Source organism: Danio rerio, chromosome 5 (assembly GCF_049306965.1).
Source record: "Danio rerio strain Tuebingen ecotype United States chromosome 5, GRCz12tu, whole genome shotgun sequence".
Classification (NCBI taxonomy): domain Eukaryota; kingdom Metazoa; phylum Chordata; class Actinopteri; order Cypriniformes; family Danionidae; genus Danio; species Danio rerio.
Genome location: NC_133180.1, coordinates 18,215,265 through 18,236,972, shown reverse-complemented (window position 1 = coordinate 18,236,972; position 21,708 = coordinate 18,215,265). Strand labels below are relative to the sequence as shown.

General features: G+C 34.8%; 1 protein-coding gene across 33 annotated transcripts in view; it reads right to left on the bottom strand.

Moving 5' to 3' along the window:
• Window positions 1-21,708, bottom strand: part of fbrsl1 (fibrosin-like 1) — a 584,485-nt gene that overhangs the window by 242,804 nt on the left and 319,973 nt on the right. The gene's annotated exons all lie outside the window — the stretch shown is intronic.

The following is a 21,708-nucleotide window of genomic DNA, read 5'->3' as shown; positions in this document are numbered from 1 at the left end:
AAGCTGATTTAAACTGTGTTGTAAATAAAATCAATTATACGTGACAGAAGAAATATTTTCCGTATTATAAAGATTTGTCTTACCCAACATCTGAAATTTATATTTTAGAAACAGCTTTTATTTCTTGCAGCTGAACAACAGAACTTTGACAATGATCACCTCAGGTACACCGTTATGTGTTTAATTCAGTGTTAATTGCTAATAATGTGAGTATGAATGCCATTTTACATGACATTTATCGCCATACTACTGAAACGGACAGTTTATCTTAGATCTTGAAAATAAAATCAACCGTTAAAATATGAACTTTAGAACAGTGGCATATACTAAAGTATATCTAATAATATTAAAGAGGTTTAATGTGAATTCATTCAATTATAAACCTTACCATTTTGTTGGAGTGCAGTGAGCGCACTATTCTGTGCTTCTAAATGGCTGTATTTAAATTTCTGTTGTGTTGTGTCTGGTGCAAACAGCAAAACTGCTCATCACTGCTATGTAGCGTGTTGTTAGGCCACGGGTTACACTGTAACTTGCTCACCTAATGTCTATGCTTGTAATTTTTATTTTATTTGCTAATTAATAACCACCTCATGTGGAACTCTGAATCCATGTCTCATTTCAGAGGCTGCTACTAGGAAACGCGGACAAATGAATAACCATCCATAATTCAACACTATTGTGTCATGGTAGTAAATGCGTTCTATGGGATGTTGTTCAGTGAACCCTTACCTTTCAAAAAAAAAAAAAAAATAAAAAAAAATAACCTTAATGTACAGCATCGATGCGTGTGTGTCTTGTCAATGATTTATGTATTTATTTTGTGTCTAGTGTGTTCTGATGTGTACTCCTAACAAATTTAGGAAGTACATTCTTTAAAGGCTTTCTGTTAAAAAACAACTAGCTACAATCGCTACTTGAGGGCTGTAGCTTTAGACTGATGTATGGTTTGGCATGATTACTAAAGTTCTTTTTGATGTAATTTAATGGTAAACACAAACATGTTCAACAAAAAGAGAAATCAGTGCATCAACACCCTGTCGCTGGCTATTAATGATATTTTAGTGGTAGAAATATGAACATTTGAAAACCAGTTTTTATTGTATCTGTATAAACTACAAAACCACAAATTTGTGAAAACTGTGACATTCATGTGCAGTACACACCTAGCTGTCACCTTGATGTCAAAACGGCACAAAACACACTTTAAAAAACTGTCAAATACCCTGACGTCAATTTCACATCCACGCATTGATGCCATTTAGACCACCAAAATAACAACATTCATTAACTTTCCATCGGCTTAGCCTCTTTTTCAGAGTTTACCACTGTGGAATGAACCGCCAAATATTCCAGCATGTTTCAACGCAGCAAATGCCCTTCCAGCTGCAACCCAGTATTGGGAAGCACCCATATACACCCATTCACATATACACTCATACTGTACACAATAGACATTTTAGTTTACTCAGTTCACCTATAGCGCATGTCTTTGGACTACGGGGGAAACCCACACAAACACAGGCAGAACTTTCAAACTCCACACAGAAATGCCAACTGGCACAGCCGGAAGTCAAACCAGTGGCCTTCTTTCGGCGACAGTGCTAACCACTGAGCCACCGTGCCACCAAAATAACAACATAAAAAGTATTATTTCTCTGAAAGCTTCCACATTATATCCAAATTCATATTACAAATTAAATTCCATACTAAAAATTTACACTGGAATATAAATCTCAATAAAAAGACACTTATGGCCGGGGTTACATACAGTTAAAACCAGAAGTTTACATACGCTGTGTAAAAAGTTTTTTTTTTTTTACTTTTTGTCTTTTAGGTAAGTTAGGATTATCAAATTTGTTTCTGTTATGCTTAATAGCAGAATAATGAGAGAGAGATTTTTTTGAGAAATTGTTATAACTTTTTTTTTTTGAAAGTCAACTTTACATACAATAAGATTATTATGCCTCTGAAAAAGCTGAGATGATGGTGTCAAAGTTTTGGAAGTTTCTGATTGGATAATTGACAACATTTGAGTTAATTGCAGGCACAACTGTAGAATAGTATTTAAGGAAAACCTCAAACACACTGCTTCTTTGTGTGACAACATGGGAAAATCAACAAGCCAGAATTAACAAAAAAGCCAGATTACAATTAGCAAAATTACACTGGGAAAAAGAATATATTTGGAGACATGTCCTGTGGTCTGATGGAACTAAGATTGAACTGTTTGGCCATAATGACCAGTGTTACATTTGGAGGACAAATGGGAAAGCTTACAAACCGAGGATCATCATCAAAACTGTAAGGTATGGGGGCGGCAGCATCATGTTGTAGGGGGTTTTGTTGCAGTAGCGACTGGTCCACTTCACAGCATATATGGCGTCATGAAGAAAGAACATTATGTAGAAATACTGAAGCAACATCTCAAGACATCAGCCAGAAAATCTGGCCAAAAATGGGTCTTCCAAACAGACCATGACCCTAAGCACACTGCCAAATTAGTTAAAATGTGCTTTAAGGACAACAGAGGGAATGTTTTGGAGTGGCCATCACAAAGCCCTGCTCCCAATCCCATAGAAAATTTGTGGGCAGAGTTGAAAAAGCTTGTGCGAGCAAGACAGCCAACAAATCTTACTCTGTTGCACCGATTCTGTCAGAAGGAATGGGCCAAAATCTTTCAAACTATTATGAGAAGCTTATGGAAGGATGCCCAAAACATTTGACCAAAGTTATACAGTTTAAAAGCAAAGCTAAAACAAATACCTAAGAAAAGTATGTTATGGCTTTTGACTGTCTAGAAATTAATAAAATATTCTCAAAAAAAAAATCTCTCATTATTCTGGCATTTAGCAAATGTAAATAATTTAGGTAATCCTAACTGACCTAAAATAGTAAACATTTAGTATGATTTACCATCAGACATAAAAAAATGGTTATGTTCCTTTTTTAAAGTGTATGTAAATGTCTGGTTTCAACTGTATGAATTTTTCATTCATTCAATTTTCTTCGGCTTAGTCCCTTTATTCATCAGGTGTTGCCACACTGGAATGAATCACCAACTATTCCAGCATATGTTTTACACAGCGGATGCCCTGTCAGCTGCAACCTAGTACTGGGAAACCCCTATACACACTTATTCTCACACTATACCACATGTCTTTGGACTGTGGGGGAAACCAGAGCACCACGCAAACATGGGGAGAACATGTAAACAACACACAACTGACCCAGCCTGGGCTCGAACCAGCAGCCTTCTTGCTGTGAGGTGACAGTGCTAACCACTGAGGCATCACATGTGTACTGTATAGTTTATATAAAATTTGATTGATTATTTTAATATTGATAACATTTTAAAGCAGTCATATTCATTAAAGTATTCGATTATGCTGTATTTACACATATGAAATAGACAACATGGAATAATAAGCTAATCATAACAACTGAACTTACAAAGTTAAAAATGTCCCTGGAAATCAATTCAAGTGAGCAATTAAAATCTCTGTTTAATATACTAAATTTGCTTCCCTTTTCAAAAAAAAATGAATGAATGACAGACATAAAGAAAACATAAATCCTGCTGTCTGACATTCAAATGTGGGATGTTAAATGAATTGTGAGTAGGCCATCAAAAGAGTTGTTAATTATCAGCTCCCGACGGACAAAGTCACCTTCTAATGCCCTATTTAAAACGAAGTTGTGTTTTTCAGACCTCGTGCAATTAACAAGCTGATTTGAGTGGCAGAAGTTCCCAGTGCGCGTGCCAAACACTCTCATCTGAGACATATGCGTTCATGAAAGGAACTTCTGGAAATGCTTTGGACGGCTACAGTCATTGGGAAGATCAAAGTGACTCCAGTTCTTCACATTTGAATTGTTTCTGTTGTGTCTGTTTTTCAGAGACGTTTCCATCGGATGCTTGAAGGTGCTGTCAGACCGAGAGAGAATGCATCCATCTCATTACTGCCTGACGCAACTCATACATATGTGCGTTCAGACACACACACGCAAACCGTGCATGAGTAATTCTGCTTCATATCGAGAAAGCCAATCACTTGAATGTGTATTATCTTAAGGCGAGACACTACAGAAACAAACATTGTTTTTAAACACCTTCCAGTTTTGAGATTTGGGGCATTTGGGGTTTTCGTAAAGTGTTTTTGCTATCTTTTAAGTGTTTTCTTGTGTGCGTATGATTTAAAATTGTGTCTGTAGATTTTAATTCATATTTATACTGCATTTAAAGGCCTCCCCAAATTAGTCATACATCTGATATGGTAGCCTAGTCTCTTTCCCTTCACTTCATCAGTTTTTCTTCCTCACCACTGTCACACCTGGATCAGGACTTGTGGAGCTGCGCTTCGATAAATTTGCTCTTGTGTTTAGACTTTTAGCAGTGAAATTTAAACCATACTGAACTAAGCTAAACTAAACTTCAACTCTGAAATCTGGACTTTACTAGAACATTGTGAAAAGCGCTATATAATTACACAAGAATTGAATTGAATTAAATCTGGAAACACAAATAAAATATTACATATAATGAGAAAATCAGGGTTGGGGAAACTTATTTTTAAAAGTGTAAAATATTGAGTTACTCACCCAAAAAGTAACTAGTTTCGTTACTTAGTTACATTTTTATGGAAAGTTATGCGCTACGTTACTTTTGAGTTACTTTTAAAAACCTGCCAGAGGTTTGATCTCTTTCAGAACTTGCAGGGTATTTATCACTTTTTATTTTAAATAGAAGAGCTCTAACAACACTTAGTAAACTACACTACACTAAAATTAGAACCAGTAGAATAATTAGAATAACATATTTTAATAACTTCCTGATGCTATGCATGCTGTATATAAAGATTAATGAAAGTTGAAAGCAGGTTGTGTGCTACTTTTTGTATTTTTGTCTTATTAGTTCACTGTCTATTGAGAATATCCCTTTTTCTTCCATGCATTCAGAATAATGAGAATACATCCATCACAGAAATCTAAGAGTGCTCTCATACCCAGACTTTTGTTTCAGAACCTGGTGTGTCTCCAGTTAGCGAGGTTCATTTGGCATACGTGAACTAGCAATCGTGCTTAGATCACAATTGGTCCAAGATCGCCTAATAGGCATATACGGCTATATAAAGAGAGAGAATGAGTAGTGTGGGGTGTCATTATACTGGAAAATGTTCAGTTCATGTCAAATACGAAAGTGAAAGCATGCTGAACTATTAAAGAGAGCTGTTTAAGAAAATTGACTGAACAGCAGTATTGGTTTATCTGTTATTTCTCACTATAATGTAAAGGCTAAAATGCACAATTCTAGCCAACGGCTCTGTGTGAGAAAGTCTTACCTGATTGATTTATATTTGGAGACAATGTATGTGGGTGTCACTATTCCAAATTAAAGCACAGCTTTTCGCTTATGATGTCTTTTTGCTTATTGCCATGAATTAAAATAGGGATGTATGACAGCTGAGAGAGACCGTTTAGAAACTTAGCAATATAGTAACAATTTTCATCCCTGTTTCAGAACAAAACAATCAATCTACAGGTGTGAAAGCACCCTAAGGCTCTGCCATCGCCTCTTTTTGTTCCTGTGAGCTCATTCTCTAATTGAATGTGATTCAAAGTGATAACACCAATTTTAATTCAGCAAACTCTTATTATAATTTTTTTATTAATTAACCTAAAAAGTAAAGTAACTTAAATATTATTACTTAATTTTTCAAATAATGCGTTACTTTACTCGTTACTTAAAAAAGTTATTTTATTATGCAACACGTGTTACTTGTAATGTGTTACCCGCAACATTGAATTTAATAATATTAAATAAATTGTATATATATAAATATCTAAATTGTTTATTGTTATTAATATTTTTGAAATATATTTTTGATTTTAATACCACTCTTAATGTACAGCAAGTTGTGAAAACAATCTTTTTTCTTCTGGCTCTTCACAGCATTTTCTGAAATTTGGAGAGATAAACAGATTCCCAAAATCCCCTCTACAAAAACCTTTAACTCTAATATTGCCTACATGTATAAAATAAACTATTTTGAACCTAACTTCTTTAAAGTTCAGATTTTCGTGCTACACATGTACACTGAAAGAAATATTAATTGAATTTTCTAACATTTAAGGTAAGCAATTTATACGGGCTGAATTTAAACAAACATATTATGCTTAGTAATGTTCGACTTCATTTGTTTGTTTAAATTCAGCCCATAAAAAAATTGTTTGCAACCCCAGACCTTAAAAGAAATAGTAAATCCAATGAATCAGTTTTTCAATTTGCAAATTAGTGCATTTTAATTAAATACTGTAAAACTTAATTAATTAAATATTAAATTTAAACATTTTAGAAGTTTGCTATTGTTAATGTAATCAATTAATTTGAGAAGTATGGTAATAACTATTTGTTACTTTTATTATTATTAAATACTTTTACCCTATTCATCTGCAATGTCTTGCCTTAAGTAAGGATTTTCTCTCTTCAAAGTAATCCCTATTCAGCAACACCCAGGAAACCTAAGACATCACTACATTAACGCATCACCCTCTTCTTGATCGCCTTCCAAAAGATTTGGTATGCCTGCCAGGGCTGTTCCTCCCCGCTCACAGAGTCCAAGCCCAGGCTTGATTGATTGAGTCAAGCTGCTAGTTACCATGCGAACCCAGACCGTTGCCTGAGAGCCCGTCACAAAGTGCTTCCTGGGATTTTCAAGGTCACTGGTTAGAGCAGGTCTTGCTGAGGGGGATGGACGGCACAACTATGAGGGCTCAGTAGGGGGGTCTTTCACAAAGCCTAGAGAAAACCCCCATTCAATCTTCTTTTCTGCATTGGTCATGCATGGACTCCACAGAGGACCCGCAACAAATTTGTTGTAATGTGTTGGCATTCACTAATTGTTAGAATTCGGTTTATAAAAGCAGTCATCTGCATTTTGTGGAGCCTGAAAGTCTATAGTGGACCAAACAAGTATTTGGACACTGAAGTCATAATGAAAATGTCTGAATTTAAATTCATCTGTATTATTTTCTAAATTATATTTTCAGTCAAAATCTTAGGGGATCAAAACTCAACTTATCTAAAAATAAAAATAAAATCTTAATATTGAGAAAATCACAATAAATGTTAATTAAGACATACATTTCTTAACAATGCATATTACAAATATAAAATATAATATTTACTTTAGAAAATAAACTAAATATCTTTGTTTCGTTAAGAATTTGGCATAAAAGAAAAAAAATATTGACAATTCTGACCCAATTTTGGCTATACATACCGTACACACACTTATACATTCACAAGACTGCCATGAAGCTTTTATAATCATGACAACTGTTGTTATGTGTCATTTGCTCAGTCATGTTATTTTAAATGCAAAGATGACATTGCTTGTTATGATAACTTGACAAACACATGCATGACAAACTGTTACATTACCAAGACTGGTCATAAATCTGTCATAAACGTGATTGTTATGAGGCATTATAATTGTGTCATGAATATTTTCCTGATCACTTTTTCAGTGGAGCAAACTGCATTTGTCATTAAAATGTCTCATTAAAAGTGTCATTCTGCTTGTTAAGTCGTGACATGTAGAATAATGTTTCTGGGTCCAAGCCGCTGCTCATTTGAATTGAGAAAATATTTGTTGATGACCACTTTTTAGTCAGATCACATATTAAAGTGGATTTTGAATCAAATCATGGTGTACACAACAATCTCTGGATTTGCTGCATCACAGACACCAATATTTTAACAATTTATAAAATTCACTTTCTAAACATTGAATTTTAGACATGAATATACAGTTGAAGAGCCCCCTGAATTATTAGCCCCCCTTTTTATTTTTTCCCCAATTTCTGTTTAATGGAGAGAAGATTTTTTCCATACATAATAGTTTCTAATAACTGATTTATTTTATCTTTGTCATGATGACAGTAAATAATATTTGACTAAATATTTTTCCAGACACAGCTTAAAGCAACATTTACATGCTTAACTAGGTTATTAGCTTAACTAGGCAGGTTAGGGTAATTAAGGTAAAGGATTGTTTGCTCTGTAGACAATCGAAAAAAAAAAAAAAAAACTTAAAGGGGCTAATAATTTTGTACCTAAAATGTTTTTTTTATTTTTTTATTAAAAACTGCTTTTATTCTAGCGGAAATAAAACCAATAGGACTTTTCCCAGAAGAAAAAATATTATCTGACATACTGTAAAAATTTCCTTGCTCTGTTTAACATGACTTGGGAATATTTAAAAAAGAAAAAAAAAATCAAAGGGGGGCTAATAATTCTCACTTCAACTGTATATATATATATATATATATATATATATATATATATATATATATATATATATATATATATATATATAGCAATTGTTTTTTTTTCTTTCACTACTATTACATCGCCTTTTAAATGTTTATTATTACCATTTGTTGACTCTACTCACACAGTTTGATAGAGCACTTGGAAGCTTTTTGGAAGCTTCTTTGCGTGACGTCACACTTAACAAGCAGTTACTCTATCAAATAATTCTTAACACTGTCATTAATATTTCATGACATTTTAATGACAAATTTAGCTTGTATCACTGTAGTTAAGGTAAAACAAAATTAAAAAATGGCGATGTTATCAAATTCATGAGATATTAATAATGGCTTCATGGCAATCATGTTTATGACAGATTTATGACAAGTTTTGTTGCCTTGGTAAAGTTAAGTTGTCATGACAGAGACAAAAAAAACAGGTTGTGATGTATTTGTTTACGTCAAGTTGTCACAAACAATGTCATCTTTGCATTTAAAATGTCATGACTAAGTAAATGACACTTAATGACAGTTTTTATAAGCAAGCATAAAATATCATTCATTTAAAGATTTAATGACAGTCTTATGAACACAAGTATGAACAAGTAAATTGTTATATAGTAACAGAATGGCATATTTTGGATATTTTTAATAATTGTGAATTGCTGTACATGACAATCGCTGTACATGATAACTTGTTTTGTTTATCTTATAAAGATATAAGAAATATTTTAAATATTTTTACTCATAGACAGAGCTATAACCTGTTAATTCATGAATTAGCTTTTTCAAATGTGTGCTACATAATCTACATAATTGGTTGGCCGACGATACTCTATGTGACTGATACTCAAGCTCACTAAACCCCTCAGTGTCCTTATGCTATTGTTTTGGTGCAACATCCTTCCAGGAACATTACATATCTCATTTCTGCTTGTGTACAACTTGTACTCAAGCCATCCTGGGTCAGGAAGAACTAAATGCACTAAATTAAAATGGAGCTGAGGTAAGCCATTTAAAACCAAGCTAGTTTCTTATCTGATGCAAGAGCTCATCAATTCAATATGGTGGTGCTAACCATATGCTGCTACTCAACAATGAATGACAGAAACTTGATGAAAACATTTGGGCCTGCAACATACTCGGTCCTCCAGAGCTGATCAATTCAGTGCACAAAACAGTCGGATTTAGCTCAAAATAAATGCCTACTCAAAGAATTGAGCATAATGATTCTTCATTTTGGAAGGTTAACAGTACTTTACACTTCTATACTAGAGATGTCATGGCTATCAGTGTTATCAGTTTTTTTAATTAGCAGAAAGTATTGTCCCACAAAAATAAATCACACACACACTGAAGATAATTTATCTGAAATGAATAAAATGTGATTTTATAGCAAGATTTGTCTGCTTATGTTTGTATAATTCTATGCACATGTACATTGTTTGTTGTGTTTTTATGTAGTTTGTTGTGTATTTTTAAAGTACATTTGATTTTCTTATTTAAAGTTTTATTTAGTCTTACAGAAATTCATGTTTGTGTTGTTTGTCCCTTAATTGCATAAGGCTTATTTATAAAATACATATAAGGGACATAAGGGATTGTGCAATTAAAAAAAAAAAAAAAACAATTGTGTTTTTTCCGACTGATTTGATTTGCTATGTTTCAATAGTGTGCAGAAAACACTTTAAATTACAGTAATACAACAGACTTTAACTGTATATATACTGTCTATACAGTCTATATTGTTTATACAAACTGTATATGAACTGTCTATATAAACATGCATTTACATTGTTGTCTTGTCGCAATGTTACAGGATTTACTGTGCATTTTTTAAAATCACAATTATCAATTACAGTTATAATGATAATGACAACTTAAAATGGTAATACTAACTGTCAGACAAATTTACCGTTGTATTAACTAAAACCGGTAATCATCACAACACTACTACTAATAATCTTCAAATATTATTATGTTAAGTTTAAAAAAAGGCAACCAAACTAACCCAAGTGGTGCTCGCTGCAGAGCCATTTGAGGAGAGCTGAGCTCCAGCGAGGGGGAGCTTAAGCTTGAGCTCCACCTTTTTTGCACTTCTTCTGCGAGTGATGTCACTGGGGGTAGGGTTAGGGGTGGGGTTGGTGTACGCATAAACAGCTTACAGGAGGAGGAGCGACAGCTCATGCTCCCCCTCGCTGGAGCTCAGCTCTCCTCAAATGGCTCTGCAGCCATAACATGATTTTAAACATTAGCATTACTTGTGAAAAAGATCAAAATTAATAGTAAGAATCTACAGTACGACACCCCAGCAGACACAGAATGCCTTAAGACATTAATATTAGGTTAGATTTAGGTTGCCAGCTTTTAAGTACAATGAAATTTTAACGTCCAATAACAAAGTGAAATTTTATATTTTGTTGATTTTACTCTGTGTTGAAAAGTGACCAAAATCCAACATTAAGCCAACATCTTAAACCAACATCAAATTGACGTCAAACCTTGGCATTTATTCGTCAGGTCTGGCAACCAAAAATCCAACATCTAATATACAACACAACATGTAATATAATTTTAAACATTAGCAATACTTGCAGAAAACGATTGAACAATAAGAATCTAAAGTACAATGCCTCAGCAGACACACAATGTCATGTGACATTAATATTAGGTTAGATTTAGGTTGCTAGTATATAAGGCCAATGTTATTTTGATGTCCAATAACGATGTGAAATGACACTGATATGGTGTTGATTTTAGATTGTGTTAGAAACTCCACTGTAAGCCAACATCTTAAACCAACATTATATTGACATCAAATACTGACATTTATTTGTCAGGTAAATTATGTCAAAGGACAATGTTACTTTGACATCCAATAACAACATGAAATGACATTGATATTTTGTTGATATTAGGTTGTGCTGAAAAGTCCAACATTGAGCCAACACCTTAAACCAATGTCATATTGAAGTCAAATACTGACATTTATTCATCAGATGTGGCAACCAATATCCAACATCTAATGTCATATTGGTAATGTCCACACAAGGTTAAGCTGTAAGGTGATTTTAAACATTAGCATTACTTGCAAAAACAACCAAACTGAACAATAAGCATCTACATTACGACGCCCCAGCAGACACACAACATCATAAGACATTAATATTAGTTTATATTTAGGTCGCCAGCATCTAAGGGCAATGTTATTTTGATGTCCAATAATGACATTGATATTTTGCTGATTTTAGGTTGTGTTGGAAACTTCAACGTAAAGCAAACCTAAACCAGCATCATATTGACATCAAATACTGACATTTATTAGTCACGTATAGCAACCAAAATCCAACATCTAATATATGTCATATTGGTAACGTCCACACAACGTCAAGCAGTAGGTGATTATAAACATTAGCATTACTTGAAAAAACAACAAAACTGAACAGTAAGAATCTACAGTATGACACCCCAGCAGACACACAACGTCATACAACATTACTATTAGGTTGGTTTAGGTTGCCAGCTTTTAAGTACAATGAAATTTTGACGTCCAATAACAAAGTGAAGTGATATTTTGTTGATTTTACTCTGTGTTGAAAAGTGACCAAAATCAGACAATAAGCCAACATCTTAAACCAACATCATAATGACGCCAAACCTTGGCATTTATTCGTCAGGTATAGCAATCAAATATCCAACATCTAATATACGTCATATTGGTAACATCCACACAACGTCAAGCTGTATTATAATTTTAAACATTATTATTTCTTGCAGAAAACGACTAAACAATAAGAATCTACAGTACAATGCCCCAGCAGACACACAATGTCATGCGACATTAATATGAGATTAGATTTAGGTTGCTAGCATAGAAGGACAATGTTATTTTGATGTCCAACAACGATGTGAAATGACATTGATATGGTGTTGATTTTAGGTTGTGCTAGAAAGTAGACCAACGTCACATTGAAATCAAATACTGACATTTGCTCGTCAGGTGTGGCAACCAAAATCCAACATCCAACAGACATCACATTGGTAACGTCCACACAACATCAAGCTGTAACACCCTTAGATGTTGATATTTTGTTGTTTTTAGGTTGCGTTGGAAAGTAAATAAAATGCAATATCTGTCCGACATTGGACATTGACGTCAGCTCGACTTTAATTTCACAAAACAAAAATAATAAATGCAATATATCATGACTGTGGGGTACAACGTCAATCAGAAGTGTTGACGCCCTGTGCTTGCTGGGACCTGACACCCCAATAACACCAAAATGAACATTCCCTGTTGCACTGCTGCAGTTCCTGTCAGTTCGACTCCCCTGAAGTCTAGTAAGAGGCAGCTAATTATATCTGCTTGTCTCTGCTGCACATTGAGCTCAACATTAGGTGCTGACAAGCTAATACAATCATCTCTCCTTCTCCATCCGCTCCAGGAGAGGGATTTAGCCCTATGTTCCTCAGCCTAGTGGGCTGGTAAATTGAGCGTTCGCAGGGCAGGCGGTCGAATCAGACTTGGCATGTTTAGAGTGTTAACCTTGAGAGCAGACAGAACTCTTTTACAGCAAGAAAAGTGGTCATTTGCAGAGATGGGGTCAGTTCCATTTCAATTCAGGAGATACAATGGAAATGCACTGTGGAGTACCGATTGATTCCTACACTTCTATGTACACTTTCTCCAGTTGCCTAATAAATTAAATTCAGCTCCTCTTGAACTGGCTGAATCAAAGGAATTGACCCTTACCCGGAAAAGAAAATAGTGCTGTCCAGTTAAAAGGAACTCATTTGCTGGTTTCATATCATGGTTGGCTTATTATAAATGCTGTGAAGAGTCAAAGAGGTGAAAGTAGCCACCGTATAATAAACAAGTCTGGTGTCAGAGTGTTAGAGATGGTGTTTATGCTGACACTCAAGACTGGGAATTTGCATTGCTCACACATTTTGGTTAGTAAAACTGTGTGACCAATGGCAAATTTGATAGTGTACTGTGGCCAGCTAATAATAAACTCAAAATGAGGAGTCAAAATGAACAAGTCTGGTGTCAAAGCAGTGATTATTACAATTATGGCCAACCCGGGCTCATTGTGGAAGCGTAGTCCCGCGGACATTTCTGAAGACAGCGGAATACTTCCCGGCGGGTACGTACGGCTGCAGTTTTTGTTTTTGCGAATCCGCGAGAGGCCGCTGTTGTGCGCTTTTTTGCATCTCAGACGCTTCTCGCGAGTGCGGGAAGGCCAGAGGCCGCTGTCCGACTGACTGGATGATTGACTGCACGACCGGCCAATCGGCCGACCTGCCCTCCTCCTTCCCTGAACCCAACCAATCGACCCGCCCGCTCGCTTCCCTAAACCCGAGCAACAGTTTACAAAAGCCGTCCAAAAAAAATAAAAGCCCTGATTTTTTTTTTCTACCACGTTTTGGGATTTCACCGCGTTCTCACCCTGTTACGAAACTCGTTCACTTAATTTTTGGGATTCTGTTTTTGTCATACCTTATTGCTGGAACTGCTCTTCCCCGGACTCGAAACCGGTCGCCGTAGTCAACTCCTCTCTGGATCTCGCGCCTGCCGACATACACGGTAAGCTGACTGGACAAACAGGTTGCAGTGGCAAAGCCCTCCACAAGGAGGTAAGCGGTCAGCCGGCCGGCCAGCAGGCAAGCGCAAAAGGAAACAGCGTCACACCGCCCTGCAGCGTTCACTTGAAAAAAAATTAAATGCGGCCGTACGTACCTCCCGGGACGTATTCTGCTGTCTCCAGAAACGTCTGCGAGACTACGTTTTCAGAATGAGCTTGGGTTGATTATGGCTCAGGAGTTCATACTGGTACTTATGGACAGTTTTTGGCCTACACTGATTTTAATAGGCTGATAAAAAGCAAAACAACGTGTTCATACAAAGGTTCAGACATAGACACTTAGGACTGGAAATTTGCCTTATGGTTACAATATTTTGGTCAGAAAAACATTTGTGATTATTGGCATATTTGGTTGTAAATCATAGAAATCTTGTCATAAACAAAACAAGGAGGCAAATAAATGGAAACAACCATCTATTTAAGTTGAAATACAGTGTGAACATGTTCAGATTAGCCTGGTATGTCATTCATTCAGTCTTTAAAAATATTCTGATTATTAAAATGATGAACACCAGCCCTATAGCTGTCCTGTGCCAGTTCGTTGTCGTTCATATGTCTTACATCAATGTTTCCAGTCTTGTCCAGTCCTGCTTTTTCCTGTCAGTCCAGCCAAGTGTGTTTGTTTATTTGTTTGTTAATGTTTTCCCCCTCTGAGTAGTTTGTTTTATTTTTTATAAATAATAAAGCCATCTTTATTTTCACTGCAATTGAGTCCTCACTCCTTTCCCCACTCACCGAACCATGACAAAACAAGGATCTAATATAAAACATCTATGTCTTGTATAAAACATAAATATAAGCAAAACCAAAACAGAAATTAAAAAGCAGACTTAAAAAACAGTGCTCTGATAGTTGATGCTTCAAAGAAAACCTGTCTGATCACAATAAACACAAGCTCTTTTCCTCTTTAACGTCGCAGGCACATTTAATGTAATTGCATGCAGAACAACTTGGCTCATTATCCACTTTGAGGAATCCTGCAAAAATGCAGCTCTCTCTCGCCAGCAGACAAATGTAACCCCTAATGCAACATTAATATTGCTGTGCTGAAATGTTCTCTTCGAAAGATTAGGCAGGTTTAAAATCTGAGTTAGTGCGCAGGGACCGATGTCCCCTCAGGCTCAACACTATCATCTGCAGCAAAATGACTTCGGTAATGAAGAAGTCAGGCGCATAAATCCTCCACGGCCTCACCTCTCCTCTGCCTCCTATCCTGCAGAACAGCTAGTAAAAATTCCCTTTAAAAAATTCATAGCGCAATTTTGCTCAAATCCCTCCCAGCAAGCACAATTATGGAACTTTCATCTCAATTGATTTATGTGCAGTGCTGGAAAGGAGAGCGAGTGAGCGAGAGAGGAAGAGAGAGAGGAGAGAGAGAGATGGGGGAGGGGTTTACTAAATCATTGTTTAATAGGAGAATGTATGTATTATGTCTGCATCTCATGTTATGGTATGTATATATTCATATTACAAAAATGTAAGTATATTCATATTATTAGAATTATCTGGCCTAAACATAACTTGCACTGTAGGTACCATCTGTAAAATAAAATAAAATAAAATAAAGGCGTTATTTTCACTTATAGTTGGGCTCAATTGGTCGAATTCATTATTGATTTAAATAAATTATGATTTTACTTTAAAGCCTACTAATGTGATATAGCTGAATAAAATTATAATAAAATTAGTTAAATAAACAAATAAATAAATAAATAAATAAAATGAATGAAAAAATTTTGTTAAAGCCATTATTTTTTACTTTATTTACTGCCTTCTAGTGTGATCTAGCTGAATAAATTTAGAATAAAATAATTAAATTAAATTAAAATAAATTCAACTAAATTAAATAAAATATTAGTTATTATAATATATTAAATTATCAGTCATAATAATATATTATATTATATTATTATAAATTATTAAAATTATAAATATAAATTATCAAATTACAATAGTTGGCTTCAACTGGTTATAATTCATTATAATTAACAGGCGCACCTTCAGTCATTTTCACTTTAAACCTTCTAGTGTGATCTAGCCAAATAAAATAACAATAAAAATAAAAATAAAAACAAAAATAAATAAATACATAAATAATAATAAATAAATAAATACAAAAAAATAAGTAAAAAACATTAAATTGAACTAAAATACAGCAGTTATTTTTACTTATAGTTGGGTTCAACTGATTATAATTCATTATAATAAACAGCCGCACATTTAGTCAATTTCACTTTCAAACTTTCTAGTGTGATCTACCTGATAAAAATTATATTAAAAATAAATAAATAAATAAATAAAATAATAAAATAAATAACATTAAATTAAATTTAATTAATTAAAGCCGTCATTTTTAGTTAAAGTTGGGTTCAACTGGTTGTAATTCATTATATCATCACTTCAAGCTCAATGTAAAAAGAATTAATTCACAACTGATATACACCTGAGACCATAATGTTTCAACTTATAATGATAAAATGAGAGCAAAAATATCCTACATCAAACACTTCAAAATAATAATAGATCTGAAAGCATGGACGGAAGTCATTATTTTGAGTCTCACCCTTCCTTCCCTCATGGTGCTTATTGCACACAGTCCAGTGGTGAGAAAGATCAATATTTGTAGAACTCCAGTCTACTGTCAAAGCTATGTTTTTTACTGAAACATCAGATGAATAGATTATATTCTCTTTAGAACAGATGATGCTAATGTATTTTTTTATGAGTATGATATGTTAGCAACAATATTACCTACTAGATCAGGCATGGCCAACCCTGTTCCTGGAGAGCTACCTTCCTGCATATTTCAGTAGCAACCCATATCAAACATACCTGGCTATATGTATCATGTGGTGTTCAGGTCCTAATTAATTGGTTTAGGTGTGTTTGATATGGGTAGCAACTGAAATCTGCAGGAAGGTGGCTCTCCAGGAACAGGGTTGGCCACCCCTGTAGATGGATAGCAAGGTCTACAACAGACACAGCCAATGTCACAACATGACCGCAACAGTTAGAAAATTGTCTGAATACTACTAAAGGTTAAATTATGCCTGGCATGTAACCCTACATTTATACTTCTTTGCTCTTTCTGTGTTGCTCTGACAATAAAACTTCCGAGTAGGGCTGCACATTATATTGTTTGAGCTTCGATATTGCAATGAGTGTATCTGTAATAGTCACATCGCAGGATTAGATTTTTTATTAAATAATAAAAGATAAAGATATCCTATGATAACTGGAATCTTTTAGGATTTCTCAAATTTGTTTAAGATGACAAAATTGTGGCTAAAATCTAACAGCGTGGAGTTGAAATCACAATTATTAGACCTCTTGTGAATTTTTACATTTCCCAAATGATGTTTGAGCAAAGACTTTTTCACTGTATTTCCTAAAATATTTTTTCTCCTTAAGAAAGTCTTATTTATTTTATTTTAGCTAGAACAAAAGTAGTTAAAACATTTTAAGGCCAACATTATTATTATTAGTCCTCTTAAACAATATTTTTTAGACTGTCTACAGAACCTAGTTAAGCCTTTAAGCTGAATACTAGTATCTTGAAAAATGACAATACAATTATCATGGCGTAATGCAGAGACGTTTGAGAATGGGCAAAAAAAAAATGTCCACAGATAAAAGAAAACAGTAATTAGAAATGAATCATTAAAACTATTATGTTTAGAAATGAGTTCTTATTTTCGTTAAACCGAAATTGGGGGACAGATATACAGGGGAGCTAATACTGTAATTCAGGACAGCTAATAATTCTGACTTGTATGCCTCCTTCGGCAGTAAAGAGAAAAAAACGGAATACAAAGACGAAAACATGAAGTTATCAAACAGAAAAAGCGAATAAACAAACAAACACAGATTTCCAATAAATATCCCGAAATTAGCAACAACAGAATTGCGAAGAAATAAAGAGCCAATCCATCATCGGCTGATGCACCGCTGTGTTGTGCTTCATTGAGTTCAAAATATTTCCATCATCGGCGAAAAAGCGATTCATCAAAAAAGCAGACGCGTCAACAAAAGTACAAAACAAATTAAGTCAAACGTTTCCAGTCGCATTCCACAAAGAGTGCATCTGGGTGAAGTGGAATTTAATTTGATTAAACTTCCTGTTATAATTGGCTTGCTTTTACCAGGCTGCAAAAACACTGTCGACTGCCGCGCTGAAAACTCAATCAAGCCGCATTACGTTTTTATCAGATAAAAATGTAATTGATTTGAAAGCAGACATGATGTATATTACAGTGGGAGCCTCCGTTGGGGGCGGCCTGTGGGGATCTCATTAACTCTATCTCTGAATTGCTGAACATAAACGAGCTGACATTGAGGGATCGAGGACCCACTGCGACAACATCTGAAGTGCTCATCTGCACTTCTGAAAGCAGACCATAGTCTCCGGCGCAAACGTAGAACGTTGCAACATGTATGAAGACTCATTAAGCCTTTACACCTGCTTTCCACACAAACAAACAAACAAACAAACAAACAAACAAACAAACAAACAAACAAATAAATAAATAAACAAATAAATAAAAAAACAAGGTCAAGTTCATAATTTCCTTTTAAAATATTATAGCTGCATTCAAACTGAAGCTGTTGAGGATTCAGTAACTAATTTGATTATTTTTAAACAGCAATATTCGTAATTAAACTTGTTAAAGGGATAGTTCACACATAAATTAAAATTCACTCATAATTTACTCACCCTCAAACTTTTATAAATTTCTTTTTTTGTGTGTGTATTGAACACAAAAGAAAATATTTTGAAAAAATCTGAAAACCTGAAATTAGTTACTTCCTTTTTAAGAAAAACAAATGTTATGGAAGCCAATTACAGGTCTAAACTTTTCTCCAAAATACCCTCTTTTGCCTTTAACAAGTTTAGAACAAGTATAGGGTGTTTAACTGATGACAGAATTTTTACTTTTTAACAAACTATCCCTTTAAAAAGTTAGATATATGATTAAACTATAAAAATAAATAAGTAAAAAATAAAATTGCAATAAATAATAATGGACACTTTTCTGGAATTATAGTTGCGTTGAACTAAAATGTGTTATAATTCGTCCACTTTAGAAAGATTTTGTGGCCAGTATACACTGAGCAGTACAGTTGGGTACAGTGCGCTTTATGGCCATTTCCACTGTCAAAAGGTACCAAAAAGCAAACTGTATTGTACCACTTTTTGGGTACCCTTTCCAAAGGGGACCTAGCATGACAAAAGGGTACCAAACAGATACAAAAACCTGGGGCTGAGCCTGGAGCTGAACACACTCAAAACAGTGGAGATGACAGTGAACTTTAGGAGAAATCCCTACTGCACTCCCCCACTCACCATCATGAACAGCACTGTGGCTGCAGTAGAGTCATTCAGATTCCTGAGCCTCACCGCGAATAGTCTGGACTGCTGAACGAATCACTGGCACTACCTTTTCTACATTTCAAGAACTGTACTCTTCCAGAGTGAGTAAAAGGACTCACAAAATCACTCTGGACAACTCGCACCCAGCACAATTCCTGTTCGAACTTTTACCGTCTAGTCTTGGTGCGCAACAGAGCACCAAGCACAAAAACAGCCAGACACAGGAAAAGTTTCTTTCCTCAGGCCATCAACCTCATGAACAGTTAAACATTCCCCAACTGTGCAATAAACATGTGCAATACTTCATCATACGCACTTGTACACAGCACCTTAAATCAATATAGAATGCAATACTTTCTTTATTCGCATTTATACACAGCACCTTATAACCTGTATTTTTAAAACAAATCTGTACATACAATTCAACATCCAGATTTCTTGACTAACTGCATCTCTGTTTAATGTTTATCATGTTTATATTTATTTCGTGTTGTCACTTGTCACTTTATGTACACTGGAAGCTTCTGTAGCCAAAACAAATTCCTTGTGTGTGTGAAGCACACTTGACAATAAAACTGATTCAGATTCAAACGGCTAGAACGCTATTGGTTTACAGAAAAATAATATTTTACTTTCTAATATTATTATTACATAAGATTATTATTATTATTATTATTATTATTATATTTGATTTGATTGTACACTAAATCATATTTAATTACGTTAAAATTAAAATCCTCACCATACAAGATATGATAGAAATCAATGTTATATTTAGTTTATAGGTATAATATATACTTCTAACTTGTAAATTCTATACTTGTAAAATCTGAGTTCACAAAGGATGTTGTGTTTCTTTGCACATTTTTTAGCCCTCTAAAGCTTTATTCAAAACTTTTGATGATTTACAGACAAGGAAGACCTGGAATAGCATACCAAGACCCAATTCTACCCTATAGTCCTTCCCCTGTGAACGTGCAAAACGAGGGGTAGAGGTTTCCCAATTCACTTTAGCTTGAAGGCGTAGGGTTAAGGGGAAGGGCTAAATAGCCCTCGAAACTTCAGATATTTTCTTTAGGACCACACTCGAAACCGAGGGGTACGACTATTTCACAGAAATTACCATCTACAACAACAGCATGACTGCACACAGAAAAGAGACGCACAAAGTATTTTTTGTCATTATTGCAAATTTTTACAACAAACAAGCACATGTTTTAATACATTCAAAACTGCGTTCATGTTTTACTGTCATGCTCTAAAAAAAGAGCACTAAAATAAAAACCGCTAAATTTCGATATCTATAATCCCTAATAATAACTCCTGTACAGCAGTCCCGCAACATTCTGACCCTCGATGGCACTCGAATACCCTATCAGAAAAGTCTAGTGGCTGGGAATGACCTTTTTACAGTGTCTGCTATAATGTTAATATTGTTTTTGTGTGTTTACATAGATGAATTCAGCCAGGGCATCCAGGGTGCAAAAGAACAGTACAGTTTCGATGCCACATTATAAAGCTATGATAACATGATATCCTTGTCTTTGCTGATCTCTTGACAATAAATACCCAAAAATAGCGCAACTGGAATAACTACAGCAGTCGGGATCGTCAGATCTCATATGAAGCAAGAGATTGTGATGACATATGATGACGTGTGCAGCTGTTGTAGTGCTGACCCATCTCATAGGGGTAAATTTTGAAGCACTTCCCTTTCACACTGTGTTTTAAGGGCCAAGGGGAAGGGGTACAAAAATAGAATTGGGATTGGGCCTAGTCACATTACATATACCTTCCCCGCAGTCTTTTTGATGTTTAGACACACTAGTTTAGTGAACAGATTTTTTCTGTTTTGTTAGAGTAAGTTCAGGGCGCATCTCCACTGAAGTCTTTTTCTTTTCACATAGTTATTGGGAGGAGATTATGGGTATATTTATGTTATATTTCTTTCTTTGATTTTCTAGTGCAACTTTCAGTTCCCTCTCTGGTTTGTCTTGGTTCTTCAAATGTATTATTATTATATTATTTTTGTGTTTGTACATGTTGTAAATATATGGTTTGCGGGAGCAATAAATCTTTTCCGGTGCTAACTTGTTGTTCTTTGTTTCTGTATTTACATTTGACCATTGTTTTACCACTTTATTATTTTGGTCATCTCAATGTTACTTCTTTTAAATTCCTAGACATATTTCCATCATTTTCCAGAGATGGGTTGCAGCTGGAAAGGCATCCGCTGCATAAAAACGTGGATAAGTTGGCGGTTCATTCCGCTGTGGCGACCCCAGATTAATAAAGGGACTAAGCCGACAAGAAAATGAATGAATATTTCCATCAAGGGTCACAACAATCATATAAAGTGGGTGGCACGGTGGCTCA